The following is a 14011-nucleotide window of genomic DNA, read 5'->3' on the forward strand; positions in this document are numbered from 1 at the left end:
ACTGAGGAACTGAAAAGCTTACTTATTGAACAAGAATCACAATTAATGCAAAAGAATTGTTTTTCAGTATGTGTCAGATATTCAACATTTGTTCAGTCTTATAATGGTCAATCTGGTGATTTCTTCCAGATTTCCCACGCTATGTATCTCTAATTATGGTCCAAATGATTATAGGCATATGCCATTTTATTGTGCTTCGCTGTGTTGCACTTTATTTTGAATGAAAACTCTGTTTAGATGTGTCAAGTCATCAAACAGCATTGCTAGAGGCCAAAAATGTATCATTGCTTCATGACTAATAAAGTGTTGTCAATTGTCTTTTTCAGAGGTGATGAAAATGTTAATATTATCAAGGATTTTTCAGACAAAGTTATTGCAAAGAAGACTCTAGTCTAAGCTCAATTTTGTCTTTCTAATATTTCCAGGTGCTTCTTTTTCTTTATGTGTTTGTTTAGTAAAATTTGGCAGACCTTGGCAAGAGACTGGACAAGGGGATGAGAATGAAAGGATGGCTTCTAGACTGTGAGTTTAGAGACTGGGAGGATACTGGTACCCTCAGCAGTAATAGGGATACTGAAAAAAGGGAGGGTTTGGGTAGAAAGATAATGGATTCGGTTTTAAATATGTTAAGTTTAAGATGTCAAAAAACTCATGATTAAAAATATTATCCACCTCCACAAAGAGAATTGATGAACTCAGAGTAGATTGAAGCATATTTTTCCACTTTCCTTTTCTTGCCTTCTTTTATTGCAACAGGGCTAAGATGGAAATATATTTTGCATGACTTCACATGTATAATGATTATCATATTGTTTACTTGGACTTAGCTCGGGGGAGAGCTGAAGGGAGGGAGAGAATTTGGAACTCAAATAAATGAATGTTAAAGTTTAGAATGTCTATAGGAAATTCAGTTTGAGATGTTTTGTAGGTAGTAGGAAATGAAAGATGGGATCTGAGAATCACTGGCATGGAGATGATAACTGAATTCATGGAAAATGATAAGATAACTTAGTGAAATAGTATAAAGGGAAATAAGAAGAAAGTCCAGGACAGAGTCTCACATCCCTATGGGACATGCACAGTTGGTGGACCTGAACTGGATGTAGAGCCAACAAAAGAGATTGATGAGTGGTTAGAGAGGTATGAGAAAAAACCATGAGAGAAGAGAGTACCAAAGACTGTAGAGGCATCAAGAAATTCAGGACTGAGAAAAGGCCATTACATTTATCAATCAAAAGATTTTTTTGTATTTTCAGAGAGGATAGTTTTGTTATAGGATGAGGCCAGAAGCCAGAGTGCAGGGAGTTAGGAAGAGACTAAGAGACAAAGCAGTGGAGGCATCTACTCTCGATGACCTCAAGGAATTTAGTCACAAAAGTAAGGAAGGATATAAGATGATAGGTTGAGGGGATAGATTGATCAAGTAAGAGTTTTTCTGAGAATGGTGACTTCTGCATATTTTCTGATAGAGTCTATCTGAGGAGTTTATTTATTAATTCCTTCCTTCATTCATCCAGTGGGTATTTATTATGTACCTGCCACAAGCAAAACATGGCTCTATGTGTTGGGGCTATAATGACAAAATGAAAAACAGTCTTTCCAAATCATAAAACTTAAGGAAAAGGCATACATATCTTAAGGTGTTACTTAAATATGCTATTATTTTTGTCTTTAAATTTATTACAAAGTAGATTTGCTTATATACATTATGAAATAATGACAGAATGCTCACTTGGATAACAAATTATGGATTTCCTTTCTGTGATGACATGAAAGAGCAAACATTTATATAAAGAACATAATGCTGATGGAAGGGTTGAAGAAAAAAAATCAAAAAAGTTTCAGTATCTCTTTTATTTTTTAACCCCCACACATAAAATGTTTGAATCCGAGGCTAACATACATTCAACAATACAGATTTGCATCTTGATGAGGTGTGGCATAATGGAAAGATGATTGGCCTTGGAATCTGAGTTCGAGTACTGTATGACATACTAAGTTTGTTTTTTTTTTTTTATTATGGGTAAGTCATTGATTCCTTCACTGCCCTATGAACTCTTTAAGACTACAAATTGATGAGTAGTTGCCGATCTGCATGGGTGGTAGTGGGGATTTTTAAACTAAGAACTTGGGATAATGATGAATCACAAGTCTGGACCAAAAAACCCCTGAAACATTCTACTTCATTTACTATCTTAAAACAAATCTTGCTTATTTATCTACTGCTACATTGTAAATTTCCAATGAAATGAAAGATTAATTTCCATCCTTTGATGAGACTGTTTATGGTCATTTTTATAATCACCTTTATTGTTCCTCCCCTAATTGAAATTGATTTATTATTATTTTGTGGTTTTCTACAGAAATTAGTTTTTATTTAGGTTTTAACCTACCATTCAATGCCATACATACATACAGAGTTAACATCTGTGGACATTTCCCTGTACCTCAAGGAATGTCTGTCTAGGTAAATATCAATTAATTTTTTTTACTAGAGAAATTAGAAGTGTATAAGTGTTCCAAGAGGCTCTGGTGTTTCCTTGTTTCTATTTTGTCTCTATATAAGTGTATTTTTATTATATACACCCTCACCTTTAAGGAACATTTATATTGGATGATTCCTATATTTATCTATCTAGTCCTGATCTCTTAAAATCCAGACCTATTCTTTCAACTTCCTGTTGGTTATCTTCACCTAGATAACTGATATCATTCCAACTCATCACTTCCCCTTCTCAACCATAAAGCCCAGAAACCAGATCATGAATTGAAAGTAGAAAACTAAAAGTTTGTAGATTGTTGCAATAATTTATGGGAGAGGTAGCAAGGTTAGTGGTAGCATATATGGGAAAGAAGGGAATAATGCAGAAATGAAGATAGAATTTGGAGGCCTTGGGGAAAAGGTGGCATAGGGAGTAGGACATGTTCTCCAAGGAATCCCGGGAGTATCTTACTATCTCTCATTTGAACTATTCCAATAATTTGTAAATTTCAGGCATTCTCCCTCCAATCCATCAATTTGGAGTTGTCAAATTAATCTTCTCAGCAAGCAGATTTGGTTGTATTACTTTCTAGTTCCAAAAGTTTCATTACAACCTTCCCCTTACTCTTTGCCTGGTGAACAAAATCCACAATCCTTAGCGTGGGACTCCAAATCCTCCATGAATTGTCACTATCCTACTTTTCAAACATGGCACCTACCACTTTCCATCTTATATCTCTTACAGTCAAATCGAACTAGGTACCATTACCCAATTGGTATTGCCTACTTTAATTCTTTTATTCACATTATTACCTTGACCTAGAATGCCTTCACTCAATCAATCTCCAGCTCTCCAAATCCTATCAAATCTCCAAGGACCTGTCAAAAATCCTATCTTATTTTTTCTTCCTCTTAGGGCAGCTAGGTGATACAGTGGATAGAGCACCAGTGCAGGACTCAGGAGGACCTGTGTTCAAATCTCACCTCAGACACTTGACACTCACTAACTGTGTGACCGTGGGCACGTCACTTAACCCTAATTGCCTCATCCTGGATCATCTCCAGTCATCCTGATGAATACCTGGTCATTGGATTCAGATGGCTCTGGAGGAGCTGGTGACAGCCCTTTCTCACTCAAAACAAAGTCAAGTGCAAGTCATGTCATTATTTCTCTGATGACATGGTCTTATTAGACAATGAAGGATGAACACATACACAATTCCATACAATAACAATAGAATCATGGAATTTTCATGTTAAAAAGTACCTTAAAGACCACAGTGTCCAATTTTCTCAATTTACAAAAGAAGAAACAAAAATAAAATAAAATAAAATAATTCTGTTTTGTTTGTACTTCTGTAGAACTTCAGAAGGACAGAATCTTAGAGCTGGAAAGTGACTTCATAGGCCTTTTGGTCTAATCCAAACTTGCACAAGAATCCTCTCTATTACATCTGACAGCTGGTGAATATGAAGACCTTCATTGAAAGAGGACTGCTGACATTTTGAAGCACCGATTTCGCTTCTGTCTTTACATTAATTTACTTCTTTTGAGAGGTAGCTTGAATTGAAATTGTAGTGCATTTCTATGAGATAACTGGATTAAATGGGTGTCAGAGTTCCTGATCTGAGCAGGGCCTCATTTGTAATAGGCTCCTCTAACTTGAATTAGAACTTTCAATGGATTCTCAATCATAACTTAACTTTTTTGTGTGTGCCTTAGACCCTTTTTGATAATTTGGTAAAGCCTTTATCAGAATAATGTTTTGAAGGATTTAAAATAAAGTACAGAAGATTACAAAGGAAATCAGTTATGTTGAAACACAGTTATAAAAATATATTTTTTTTTTTTACAAAAGAAGTTTATGGACACTAGGCTGGACTAGATTATCTTAAGACTCTATGTACCTTTGAGGGTCCTTGGAAGCTTGCCTCACAAAAGAAAAAGCCTTATTGTTGTGATCCTTGTTTGTACTTGGCTTTTTCTTCCAATAGGGATTGCCCATTCCTTCCCTTTATCTTTAAAGCTTATCTTACTGATCTTATCCTATAAACAAGATGATTCAATATCCTTCCCTACATTAGAGTTTTCCATCTCTAAATATCTACCTTCAGTTCTTCAGGTAAAAAGGAATCTTCTACATGGACCTCTATCTCTGTCCAAAGCAGCAGTTAATAATTTCTTGAATTAATGTAATTCCATACTTTAAAATGTGGGAGAACCAAAGAAGATAAAATCTATTATGGTCATATGCCTAGAATTGGAAGAGTTTTTAAAAGTAATTTATTTGGCCCCTTTTCAAATTTCAGGGAGTTCATCTCTTGTTTAAGGCTTGCTAACATCTATTCAAAGCTATTGTTTCTTGGTATTCCTTTCCTCCCAAGCTATTGGTTCCTTTAATATTTCATTTTGAATCTTCCAGGTGCTCTGATAGTTCTTATGGTCAGGACCCTTTTTTTCCCCCTGTAGCTCTATTTGGGTTTGTCTAGTCATACTTTTCTTCTGGCTTTACTTCTTGGACTTCTCTCAGTGCAAAGTATTTCTTTATACTGTATAGCATTCTTCTGTTTACTTATATCTCAAACTTCAGTTTTTGGATTGGATCCTAAGATTGCTCATCTAAATATTTTTGGATGATGGAGGAAGACCTTGCTTGAACCTAAATGCATTGGCTAAGATTAAGTCTCAGATTCTGTAAGAATTAGCTTGTTTTTTTAGTTTTCTTGTGGCTCAACTTAGTTTGGGGTCTTGGGTCCTTCACTGTCTTTTTTTTTTTTTTGGCATAACCCCTAATTGAGATTTCTCTTTCTGTGAGTCTGAAAGGTCCCACTCAGATGTTTATAGTGTTGGCAGCGGACCTCATGGGATATCTTAGATATTTTGCTTCCTAATTGATCTGAAAAAGATTTAAAGTGTATTTAAAACTCAGTAGAGGTCAATAGTGTAATAAGAAAGTTAAGAAAAGTAATGCAATTTGAGACTGCACCGAGAGGTATAGCATTCCTAATGAGGGATGCTATATTCTGCCCTGCTTAGGCCACAGCTGAAATATTGTGTTCAGCTCTGGGCAGCATACTTTGAATGAATATTGTAAATCTAGAGGCTTTAGAGGAGGGCAGCCAAGAATCATATATATATATATGGGAGAGAGAGAGAGAGAGAGAGAGAGAGAGAGAGAGAGAGAGAGAGAGAGAGAGAGAGAGAGAGAGAGAGATTGGTTGAAGGATGTGAGAAGGGTTAGTCTAGAAAGAGGATTTAGGGAATGGTGAGACAAGGATGGAAATCTTCAAGTTTAAGAGAGATGAGAGTTCTTTCCTTTTTCTTGGCCCCAGAGGGCAAATACTATCTTTCCTGAGTCTCATAACAAGACTGTGAAGAAGGCGTTGCTGTTTGTCCTTCCTTTTGAAGAGAATGAATGACATCCCAGGAGGATGTGTGAATTGGATTGATGTGAGGCAGAGCTACACAAAGTCATTAGCTTTACTCTCTCTTTCAGAGCAAATTCCAGGGCAAGACAAAAATCAGGAGAACTGGTGATGGCCTGGGATGCAGTAGATGATCTTGGAATCTTCAACGTCTGAGCATTTTAAGTGTTTGGCAGCAGCTGGTTCATCCACCTCATGGCCATTGGAACTAATTGCTCTCATCTTCATATGCTGGGGGTAGACATTCCCTTAATTTCCCAAAGGTTTTGAGGCCTTACCCTCAACCTTGTTTAGCTAGTTTACTGAGATGGTTTTACCAGGGTATAGCTGTTACCTATGCTACAGATTCTTGGAGCCACAGATGAGAATTGGGTGAAAAGTGGACACCAAAGGTGGAAGAGTAGCCTTGAAAATGGCTCCGGAAACCCTCACACAATTTGTACTACTCTTCCTTAAATACCCTATACACCCAGTCTTTAAGCCAATGCTTAAATGACCATTCTCACTGAATGTACTGTAGCAGCCATGACTTTTATATTCCCTTTGAAACTTGAGATTTTATAAATCGATGAGTACCATAGAACCCTAGCTGTCATAAGCCTTGATGGTTCTCAGCCATTTTCACTAATTCCCTACCTTCTCAGTTACTGAATTTGTGACAAATGCTAAAGTTTTTGAACTGAATATCAGCTGCCCATGCCATATACACAATGACCTATAGGCAACGTACCAGGTGGTCTCCTTTCATAATCCTGCCAATGACAGGAAATACTTTTGCATTTTTTAAAAAGAAAATATTATAAAGTCTTCAAAATGCTACAATTTGTAAAGATTAGGTTGAAATTAATTTTGAGATTGTGTTTTGATTAGGACTGGTCTTTTGGGGCTTGACCACAACGTTTTGTTCTTGTGGAATATGGGTTATGACATGTTATTTAAACATAATCCTGATGTAAGTACATTCTAAACTATTTTAAATTGAGATAATCAAATGAAGTGTATAAATGAAACAGGGGAAATGCTCTTATTCCTTTTCTGATAAGTTTGAAATATGATATGAAGTCCTGTGCCTTCGATTGTAGAGTCTAAATTTATCATACCTAGCTTTATTTTTTCAATGTTGTTTATCGCTTTTTCAAATTACAGCCTTAAATCAAATTATTATAACAAATTTAGCCATGAAATTAAATCATAAGGTAAACAATCTTAGTTTGTTCCTCCCTACAATCTGACTATTGCATATGGTTGTCAGTTTACATGAGTGCCTGCACCCATTATGTTTTGAAAGGAATGAAAGGGCAATTTGGTAGCTATCATTATTGAGGACACATTGAAGCGGGCTATAAATGCACAACTAGAGCAGCCCACATTGATTAATTATGAAGTAAATCACTTGTAATTACATAGTATTCAAAAAGGTAACTATTCACTCTTTACAGGAAATCTTACCCATTTTCATGCCATTGATAAAATGTCATAGTAGCAAAGACAAGAATAGAAGTAGGAATAAATATGGTTCATTTCCCCCCTTTTTGATAATGATCTTCTGCTTGTTGAATCTCCAGGTGGCCTTCTTTCCATCTGGTAATTGCATCCAATTCATTTGTAGAAAATTAAAGTATTCTGTAACACTGGTCTGCTAACTGTATGGATTTCCTTTAGAAAGGTTCTAAGATAAGCTTGGAAAGAGGCAGCATGTCATAAGGATGCAAGTGAGCTTCACAAAGAGGTTGCAGTTCTTAGAAGAAATATGTTTAAGAGAGTATGAGAGAAGGCAAAAAACTGGCTGGTACTTCTCTATGCCTTATTCACAGTGGAGATAGTCAAGGAGAGTCACTTGACCAGTCAAAACAAATCCACAAATGAACTTCTTATTTTATAACTACATTTATCCAAAACTCTAGGCTGTTTTATTTTCCACACTATTCCACCCTAGGTTATGGCTAGGCCATAAGATGACCAATGAGGAGTTAGGTGTTACTTGTATGACTTTTATCTATTTTCTAAGACTAGCATGGTGCAAGTTAGTGACTTGCTTGTAGACACCATCTAGTATGTAGACTTGAAGCCAAATCTTCCTTATTCTAGGATCTCCCTTCAGTGCTTTATACTAGACTGCCTCTCTTTTTTATTCTGTATTAGGAAGAGAAGCCCAAACTAATACCTTCTTCTTGCTATTAAAATATTGGTAACTAGTAAGCTTTGTCTCTAAAGGTAGTTTGGTGGGACAGTGGATAGAGTTCTGAGCCTGGAGTCAGGAAGATCTAACTACAAATCTGATCTCAGATACTTTCTAGCTATGTGATTCTGGGCAAATCACTGAATCTGCTTGCCTCGGTTTCCTCTTCTGTAAAGTGGGAATCATAATGACACCTTACCTCCTAGGGTTGTTGTGAGGATCCAGCGATAAAATCATTGTAAAGAGTTTAGCACAATGCATGTCACATGTAACTTCTATATCAATTAACGATGATGATGGTGCTGATGATGAAAGTTTAGAAGGCTGTATTTCCCTTTATTATTTAGGAAAATATTGTTCTAAATACCTAAATAATTTAGAGAATTCCTTTTAAATCAGTGCCACAAAACCTTTGCACTGGGTGAACTGAGGCATGACTGTCTCTTAGAATTGTACATCAAATGTAATTACTATTATTATTAGCCATATGACCTCATTATGCTGTGATAATGCCTAACCAAATCTTGGACTGGATGTGCTCCAATGCTAATTCCACTTTAATATTACTCCATGAGAATCATCTCATCCTTCAACATCGCACTAATATAAGGCAGCAGATTTTCGTTCTTTTAAAACAAACCTCTCTCCCCTCCTTTGAGTTTTTCTAAGTCTCAAAATCCAGCTTAGGAACATGGTAACTAAAAACATTGAACTCCCAAACTTTTTTTAATGTCTTGTATATAACACAAGAAAGTAGCTTCTGTCTTATTTCCAGTGGACAAGTGCCCACATCTAAAAATCACCCAAGACACTGATAAATTATTGGTATTCCTTCTGGCACCTTTAGAAGAGAAGCCAAAAGAACTGAAATGATTTGGAAAGATTGGCAGATCCTGCCCCTTTGGTTGGAGCTGAGACACTTTTGTCAGCAGCGTGGGAGATTAACTGAAGCCTCCTGCCATCATTCATTAAAAGGAACTGAGCCAGACAGAGTGTTGAGAAGGCAACGTACCCAGAGGAATGCAGTGAGCATCATGGTACAGAGAGCAGAGTGGGGCTGTCCCTCACAGGCATATAATCAATGTTATTACCCTTTTCATTGTATTCCTCCTTTACATGATACTTCCCCTCCCCATTGCCTATCTACTTTTATGCCTTATTCCTCACCTTGCTCTCATCTGTTCATGTTATCCCACCTTTCCTTCTGTTGTTACTTTCCCTCTTTGGCCTTCTTCCTGCTCATCATTTTGTACCTCATTCTTTATACTCACAAATAGGAAAAACAAAACAACATACACCAAACCAGATGTCCCTTCCTTTACAGAAATCTAAGGATATGTGGACTGAACCTCTGATTTCCTTGATGTAGGGGACTCAATGGGTGGGGAAACCTCCTTTACCAATGAAAACTGGAACTTTCTTAGTATCTTATAGTCTTATAGGGATTGCCTAGAACACCAAGGGACAAAATAACTTACTGAGGGTCACACAGCCTTTGTCAGACTTGAGACTTAAACGCATGACTTCTTGGCTTCAAAATCAACTCTATGTCCACTATACCTTACTGCCTCATTAAAATTTGCTTTGATAGATTAGGATTGAGCCTATGAAATTCTTTAAATAATTGATTATTATTATTTTTTTCTATAGGTACAAAAGTATCTTTACTGCATCAGTTTCTGATGCTGCTGTAAGAGTTAGTTTTAGTGTTGAGAAGCAAGTCACTCTTTCCCTCATCACTTCAGGTGCAATGGAAATAGAACTGGATGATGGTAATAGAGAAGAAGACCTAATAGCTCAGGGCTCTCCTCACTTACTTGTATACCCATGAGAAGATAGCCCTAGGGCCAAATGGTTAGATGAATGGGTTCTTAGTGGCTGGGAGGCAGCATGGGAGAGTGAACAAGGGACTTGACTTTTAGTCAAGAAGATATGGATTGAAGTCTTGCTTCAGATAAGTACTAATTGTGTGGCACCAGACATGTCACTTAATGTCTCTGGCCTGTTTTGTCATCTGTAAAATGAGAGAAATGTGCTTGATGATCCTTAATGTCTGTCTGGTTCTAAGTTTATAATCCTACAATTCTATAGTTCCTAATTCCAAAGAGTCTCTACTTTTCAATTGACAGTATTGTTATGTTCTTTTATCTTCCACTTGTCTAGAGAGGAAGGTAAGTGTTTGATCTGTAAGGCTAAGTCTGGGGAAGAGGAGATCATGCCTATAGAGCATGGGGTACATATCCTTTGCAAAATTTGAGATGGTGTGATCTATATCTATATTTGTTAGACTGCTTTTGTTTTTTGTTTTAAAGGAAGACAGGGCTTGCGAAGGAAGGAGATTCCCAAATTAAGATGCTATTAAAGCAAAACATACTGATAAAAAAACCCCAAATTAATGAGGTACTATAGACACAGTGCTGAACTCTAAGTCAAGAAGACCTGTATTCAAATTTCTCCCCTAACACAGATTAGCTATATGACCCTGCTGAAGTGATTTAACCTCTGTCCCCTAAGTTAATTCCCTGCCCATCAAAAAGCATTTATTAAGTGATTACTATGTACCAGATATTGTGCTAACTGCTATAGTTACTAAGAAAAATGGCTTCTACCTTCCAGAGAATACATTCCAAGGGAGACAAAATATACATAAAAAGAGTTACATATCAAGTACATAATGAATAGTAGATGGAAGACAGTCTTAGGAAAAATGAGACTAGTAACTGGAAAAACTAAGAAAGGGCTTCTAAAGAAGGCAGAATTTAAAATGAGTCTTAAAAGAAGCTGGGCTTTTGAAAAGTGTAGGTATTTCCTTCTCTCGCTCTCAGCCTCTGTCAGTTTGTGGACTGCCTATTAGTGCAGATAGCAGTGTAAAAATGTCAAACTCTAAGAATCATAGCACCCACAACCGTCATAAAAAATGGTACAGAAATGGTACCAAAAAGCCTAGGTTACAGATATATAAGTCTCTGAAAGGGGTTGACCACAAATTTGCTTTTCCAAGAAACACAAGAAGGGACTGGAGAAGATGTAGGTCAAGAATGTTGAAGCCATCAAGGTCTGAGAAGAAGCCATCATGTCCTGAGGAATCAAGGTCTCCAAGGCCAAGTTGCTCAGGTTCAAGTTGACCACCCAATACCTAGTCCCCAGGATGACAACGCCTGACTCTAAGGCTGCCAGGATCAGTTACCCCAAGACTACCAAGTCCAGAGACCCCAAGGCTGCCAAGACAACTGATTACAAGATCACCAAATCTCATACTAAGATCACAGAATCTGACCCTATGGTCACCAAGTCTGGTGCCCAGGCCACCAAATCTGACCCTAAAGTCTTCAAGGTCACCAAGTCTGATCCAAGGGCTGTCCAGTTTGATCCTAAATCAACTAAGTTTGAAGGCAAGGTGACCAAGTCTGATCCTAAGACCACCATATTTGATTCCAATTTTATAAATCCCAGTGATTCCAAGGCTGCTAAGTCTACTGACCCCAAGCCTGCCATGTCCATTGACCCCAAGGGCATCAAATCCAAAGATTCTGGGACTAAGGCTCCTAGTCCCAACCTCTCAAAATAGACACTTCAGGATAGAAGGACTTGTTTAAAATCTAATCCACTACTTTTTCCTTAGCCAGGGCATGATTATTCACTAGTTTGTATAATTAAGGAAATAGTATCAAAAAAAAGAAAGAAAAATTTAAGTGAGGAGGGAGTGCATTCTAGTCACAATGGATAGCCAGTGCACAGCCATGGAGAAGGGAAATAAAATGTGTCTGAGGAATAGAAAGCATGTCAGAATCACTGAACCACAGAGTGCAAAGGAAGAAGTAATGTGTAATAAGTAGTAAGATAAGGAGGGATCACATTGTGAATAACTTTAAATGCCAAATAGTGAAATGTCTATTTAATTGTTGAGGAAATAGGGAGCCAGGAGAGTTTATTGAGGAGGTAGATGATATGGTTTTAGGAAAATCACTTTGGCAATTGTGGGTAGGGTAGGTTAGAATGGGAACAGATGAGGCAGGAAAAACAATAATCCAGGTAAGAGGTGAAAAGGACTTGAACTGTATACTATCCACATAAATATACATATATATATATATTACATACATACATACATACACACACACACACACATATATATATGATAATGTAGAGAAAGAAAAGGCAAAAAAACTGGGTATGTGGCATGACTGTGAGAGTGAAGCGCTAAGAATGACATCAAGGTATGTCTTAGAGTTGGTGAAGGGAGTTTGCACTATGGAAATTCCCTATGCAGATGTAATCACAGATCATCTGTCTATTAATTATGAATCTCTTCTAGAAAGAAATTGACCTTTTTGTTTCACTTCTTTACTCCCTTCTAATCTGGTGTAGTACTAGGCATATAGTCCATAGAAATGTTAGCTATCAGTGACAATAAATCCACCACACTCTATCTGCATTGTGGGTTGAAGACTGTCCTTTCAGAGATAATAAGGAGCACAAAAGCCTTGTTCCATGTCTTGTTCTGTGCTCTTGAAGCTGAGCCAAGTGCAAAGCTCCCTTTGGATGTCAATGGGAGTTCTGAACTCAGGCCAGAGCAGGATGAGAAAAATGAAAGAAAATGAGAAATTGGCTTCAAGTCAGAAGTTTAAAAAATGAAAGTAAAACTTTGTAATTTTTTTCACTAATGGAAGCTAATTACACACACTCGTACGTATACACACATACATTCATACACACTTTTTTTTTAATTTTTGATGGTTTTCAAAGCATTCAATGTGCTCATTAGTCAGTGCACTTTCCCACTTTTGAAGGACATTTCAAGACTAAAATAGCTTTTCTTTTGAGTCCTACTGACCTTTTGTGTATTGCAGCAGACACACATTTGCACAAAGCAGGATACGATGTTCTTCTAGAAAGAATACAAAGCTTTGAATCAAAAGATGTGACTTGGATTTGAGTCTCTCCTCTCATTCTCAACATTAGTGATTTGACCTGAGGCAGAACATATCCCTTTAACCTCAATCTCCCGATATTTAAAAAGGGCACAATAAAATTTACATAGTATCCCTCACTGGGATATTGTGAGAAGAGCATTCTGTAAATTATAAAGCAGGCCTGTACAGCAAGACATGCTATAGTCTATGGAGAATAAGATTGTCACAGTAGTAAACCATATGGGAAGATTAGCATTCTTCAGAATCATGCAAGTTCTTAGATGCCAGACCATAGATTTAGAACTGGAGGGATATCACGGCATCAGATTTAATAAACTCATTTTATAGCAGAGGAAACTGTTTATCAGAGATAGAGTGACTTGCCAGAGCTAGGATTCAAACTTAGTTCTTTTAGGACAGTGCTCCTTTGACCAGACCTCCCAGTGACAGGCTTTCTGCAAATGGTCTTTTCTTTGGTCCATTTTGTGCCATTTCTTTGCTTGGCAACCACACAGGCCTTTTCAGATGAGAAAATAGAGGTCTCCAAAAGGTAAAAGACTTTGCTTAAGGTCACACTGATAATTATTGGCAAAGCCACTTTTAGAATTGTTCTCCTACCTTCTATTCCCGTAGTTTTCCTCCTACATCATAAAGATCATACCACTTCATGGGTACTCGAGATAATGCAGCCCCTTGAAGGAGACCTCACGTCATTCAGATTTCTCCTCAATAAGTAACGATAGTCACTCGAATGAAGTTCCAGTGGACATTAATACGTTTTGTGTAGCAAAAAGATCTCTGGCAAAAAAAAAAAAGATAAAAAATAAAAAAAGATTAAAAGCAACTTTGCCTCAATACATGGGGATTTATTTCCAAAATTTTGATTCTTCAATATATTTTGGTCTGTTTTAAAACATGGCTCAAATGGTAATAACAATTTTTGAACAACAACAGCCAAAAAAGTTATTGACAGCTTTTCAGTGTTGATATCTTTCCAACCAATTTGCTCTT

This window comes from Notamacropus eugenii, chromosome 6, assembly GCF_028372415.1.
Source record: "Notamacropus eugenii isolate mMacEug1 chromosome 6, mMacEug1.pri_v2, whole genome shotgun sequence".
In the NCBI taxonomy this organism is placed as follows: domain Eukaryota; kingdom Metazoa; phylum Chordata; class Mammalia; order Diprotodontia; family Macropodidae; genus Notamacropus; species Notamacropus eugenii.